Raw genomic sequence first — 4,943 nt, forward strand, 5'->3', positions numbered from 1 at the left:
GCCGCCGCCATCCCAGGGCCCGGCGCGGCTTCGCCGGCCGGCCCTCCGGCGGTGGCGAGCGGTGGGCGGGCGCCGGGCGCCGGCAGCTAGGTTCCCCCCGAGTCACCCGGCTCGGGCAACACGGGGGTCGGGGCTGATAGTGGGTCACAACAAAGTGATTGCGACTGTCGTCTCCAGTGTTTCCACGTTCAACTTTTTTATCTAGTGATTTTTCCGCGTAATATTTTATGAGAGAACCGAATGATTCCCCTCCTCGTAGTATGTCTTGGAGTACTATTTAAGGCACATTCAAGAATAATTCATTGCCTCTATTAGCATCCATGTGACAAAGCCGCAACGAGATGCTGGGGACACATGTTTAACGAGATTTGTGCACATTTGAAACTTAACATTTAGAAAATCCTAGAAAAAAATCAATAAACCATACGTATTCCCAATACTCCTTTGAGAAACTTTTTAACTCATTTGGACCACAAGCTTTGGAGATATTAGCAGTTTGTTGGCTCGGTTTTTTTCTTTTCAAAAGTCAATACTCTTCTTTCAGGATGCGTTCAGCCTGGGAGTTGAATTCCCTGTCACTAAAATGCAAAGTACTGCACATTAAGTGTGTGGAACAGACCACAGTACGTGGGAGCGCACAGACCAACAATGCCCAGAATCACATAATATTGTTCGATTACGTTATGAGGCTGCCACTAAAAGGTAAGTATAGGAACATACCACACACACACACTAAATTCTGTTCAAACTTTCCATCCAAGAAACAACAAATGGAGCTCAGCAATGCATGGAAGAAGCTCAGCAATATAGAAACGCCCAGCCGCCAACAGCCCATTCCGCAGGCTGTACCGGCGCCGCCTGCCTCGGTCTCGGTGGCGTCCACCCCGGCACCAGCGCCAGGCCTCATCTATCACCGCACCTGGGCGTTGTGCCTTTACGCCAGCGATAGCAGTCCACCACTGCCGTGAGACAACGATCCGGCGCCCCACATTGTAAGTTCCAGATTTTTCACTGGTTGTTGGTTTACACAAGATACTTCGCCATTCAACACGAAGTTATCTTCTCCTAGCCTTTACCGGTCGGCTTTTATTTAGTTTTGCTCAGAGTTAAACTGACAGCTCAACTGGTGCAAACCAAATAAAAAAAAGAGTTAATTACATTTTTAGTACATGAACTTGTACGGTGGGTACAAATTCATACATAAAGTTGAAAAATGTAGCAAAATAGTACAATAACTTGCGTTTGAGGTACATTCACATACATTTCCGTCCCGGGCTGTTATCTCTGTTTACTTGACAGGTGAAGCCGACGGTATTCGAACCAAAGACCGCACAACATTAACATAGAGAGGCTAGCCAGTGTACAAACTGTTACATGTTGTTTAATTTGTCATAGTCTCCTTCTTATATAATTGATAGAATTGTTCTTGTTCTTTCTTCAGATAATTTTTGAAACCAAACCGGCGTGACTCCTGGTTCAGATTTTTACAGACGTACTGCCCCTTTACTGGTTCATCAGCTGGTTTTTTAGGCACTATAAATTAGGATGTATTGTTTAGTAAGATCATCTATAATCGGACCCTTCATACTTGCCCTAAACGTCCGGACGGGCTGCCTGGGCACTGTCTGGATCAAAAAAGGCCACCCAACCGTGCTACCCATATCCGGCCTAAACGTCCGGACTGACCGGCACTCTCCATATCAGGCCATATATGGAGCGGATATGGGGAGTCTCGAATGCGCCTGGGCATGCCTGCCAAGTAGGACTGGCCGCTGGTGTTCGCGCCAATTCAGTCATATCTGCCTCCCCTCTCCTTGCTTGAGCAACACTTTTCTCTTCTCTGTTCACCCTCCTCTGCATTGTCGTCACCAGACTTCCACCGGTATCGGTGCTCCGCCGCCATCCCATCAGTGCTTCGCCACCGGACGCCCCAACGCACACTGCTGCCGACCAGGTCGCCACCGAACAAGGTTGCCGCCACCAGACGGCTTCCCGGTACGTCAAACTCCCCCATATTTTCACCCCATGCTCTACGTGTTCGATGACATGCCTGAGCCGGTTTTTGATTCTTTTGGTCATTACTTCTAGTTCACGAATGGACTCGGAAAGGAAATCAGTAAACTTCAAAAATATCCTTCGACGGCTTTGTTTTTAACCCCGGTTTGTAAAACTAAAACACACGCCTGGTTCAGTGGACCAGTGAGCCAAACAATTGCTTGAAGCTAAAGTGTCGCTCGCGTGCAGTGCATAGTTTTTTATTCAGATCAATTTTCCTTCTGAAAGATATATAAAGTACCATCTGAAGCAGTAAGAATCTGTAGCTCACTGCCTAGTCGATCACGTGCGTGTCGCGGACTCTCGAGTTCTAGTCTTGCGGGAGCAACGCACAACTCTTCTTTATTTTTTCTTCCTCTTTTCCCACTTACAATTTTTTTAGAACATTTCCCACTTACAGGTGGGCCACATACTTAGAGACCACGCAGAGTTAACAGGGAGATAACGACTAGGGGCGGAAATGTATGTAAATGTACTTCAAACACAAGTTGTTGGACTACTTTGTGTCATTTTTCAACTTTGTGTATGAATTTGTACGCACTGTGCAAGTTTATGTACTAAAAGTGTTATTAACTCAAAAAGCTCAGCTGGTGCCACAAATTAGTAAATGTAAATAAGGTAAGATCGGCCGCATTGGATTTCACCTTATTGGGCAGTTCTTTTGGCACTCATTTTGGGAATGATAACAAGGTACATCAGGAAGAGTGACGCAGCAGATGCACTCCCTTTTCCAGGTCCATGGGTCACCTTTGGTCTTGCAATCCTTTTGAAGACACCATTTCAATGTCAGTTTGCCCTCATCATAGATGTTCTCTGGCTCAGGACGACCTATTGCATAATATCATATAGCTATCAGTCCACAGTATGCAAATATATATAGAAAACAATATGGTAGTTATGTATCTTACATTGTCCAACGATAATTAGACCCCCGATGAAGAAAACAGCAACCGTGTACACCACGCTCCCCTTCATATTTTCCATGGACTGTATTAGATACTCCTTGCTAGTACGCCTTTAGACGTGATTTAAGCACCTGCTACAAAAAGGAAGAAGTAAAGCAATGTGTTGCAATGGTAAGTAACAGCGTTTCTATAACAATAGTTAGAAATAGACAGCTCTACGTAAAAGTAGAGGGACCTGATACAATAATAAAAGATACATCATTACAGGAAGCATACAGAGTATTCCCTATTTAAATATGTCTAACTGTACGCGACTTATTCCCTATTTAATTCCCTTGAAATTTAAGTAAAAGTGTAAAACATATTGCAGAAAATAGCTGCGGTTTGGATGAAAGACAAATATTAGAGGCTTCTTTCCGGGTTTACACGTGGTTATGAATTAATTACAAAAAGGAAAATAAAACATAAGCAGCAGCTAGTTATCTTATATACATGCCAACCAACAAACAAAAGGGAAACCAAACAGCCTTTAGACGTGATCTATACAGGTCAAGTGCACAACACAACCACAACGAGCAACATCATCACCACTTCAACAGATTCACCACTGATTCTCAAGTCTTTAGCATAGCAGTAGCACATAGCAGTCTTTGGCAACGGTTTGATACCATATTTCTCAGAGTTACAATTGTAAAAAACAACAAACTGTCACATATAGTTGCAGTGGTGATAGACGTGATTTATATTGCTCAAGAAATTAGCAGACTACCAACTTGTATACATGAAAAACAACGCTTCAGCAAATCAGAGTCAACTGACTGTACCAACTAGCAGGGATGTACACATTAGAGAGAATTTAGGATGCACCTTGCCGGCCGTGGGTCGGGAATGTGGAAAAACTTCAACCTCACTGCGGCGTCCGGCGTGTCGTCTCTCGCCTCGCCGGCTGGAAGCTCACTACGGAGTGGACTGCGAGGGCACTAGCAGTGTTGGGAGGCCGTGATTTAAGCACCAGCTACAAAAAGGAAGAAGTAAAGCAATGTGCTGCAATGGTAAGTAACAGCGTTTCTATAACAATAGTTAGAAATAGACAGCTCAATGTAAAAGTAGAGGGACCTAATGCAATAATAAAAGATACAGCATTACGGGAAAGAGAGAGAGTATTCACATGTCAGCCTTCCTTTAAATATGTCTAATTGAACGTGACGCATTCCCTATTTAATTCCCTTGAAATTTAAGTATTACAGAAAATAGCTGCAAGATGAATGAGAGACAAATATTAGAGGCTTCTTTGCAGGTTTACATATGGTTATGAATTAATTAAAAAAAAAACATAAGCAGCAGCAGCAGCAGCACAAGCAGCAGCAGGAGGTTTAGTAGTACAAGCAGTTAATTCCAGCAGTTAGCTATCTTATATACAGGCCAAACAACAAACAAAAGGGAAACCTAACAGCCTTTAGACGTGATCTATATACAGGTCAAGCGCACAACACAGCCACAACGAGCAACATCATCACCAATTCACCAGACACCAGTTCACCACCGAATCTCAAGCCTTTAGCATAGCAGTCTTTGGCCACGGTTTGGTACCATATTTTAAGAGTTATAATTGTAAAAACAACAAACTGTCACATATAGTTGCAGTGGTGATAGACGTGACTTATATTGATCAAGAAATTAGCAGATTACCAAATTTCATATATGAAAAACAACGGATCAGCAAATCAGAGTTAACAGACTACCAACTAGCAGGGATATACATATTAGAGAGAATGTAGGATGCACCTCGTCAGCCGTGGGTTGGGAACCTCGTCTCTCACCTCGCCGGCTGCAAGCTCACCACGGAGAGGACTGCGAGGGGACTAGCGGTGTTGGGGAGGCCGGGAGGCGCGACAGGAGGGACGGCCGGACGGCGGTACTGGTGCAGCCAGCCGCCGCGACAGGAGGGACGGCGGGACGAGTGCAGCCAGCCGCCGCGACTAG

At 44.5% G+C, this 4,943-nt stretch overlaps 1 long non-coding RNA gene across 1 annotated transcript; it reads right to left on the reverse strand.

Annotated features, from left to right (window-relative positions):
* Positions 1-655: 655 nt before the first annotated feature.
* LOC123146407 (uncharacterized) lies at positions 656-4,943 on the reverse strand. Its single transcript, XR_006472718.1, has 5 exons — positions 4,746-4,943; positions 3,828-3,975; positions 2,964-3,091; positions 2,700-2,883; positions 656-1,123 (listed from the first exon to the last, which is right to left on the reverse strand). It is a non-coding gene; the product is annotated as an uncharacterized lncRNA (long non-coding RNA).

This window comes from Triticum aestivum, chromosome 1B (assembly GCF_018294505.1).
Source record: "Triticum aestivum cultivar Chinese Spring chromosome 1B, IWGSC CS RefSeq v2.1, whole genome shotgun sequence".
Classification (NCBI taxonomy): domain Eukaryota; kingdom Viridiplantae; phylum Streptophyta; class Magnoliopsida; order Poales; family Poaceae; genus Triticum; species Triticum aestivum.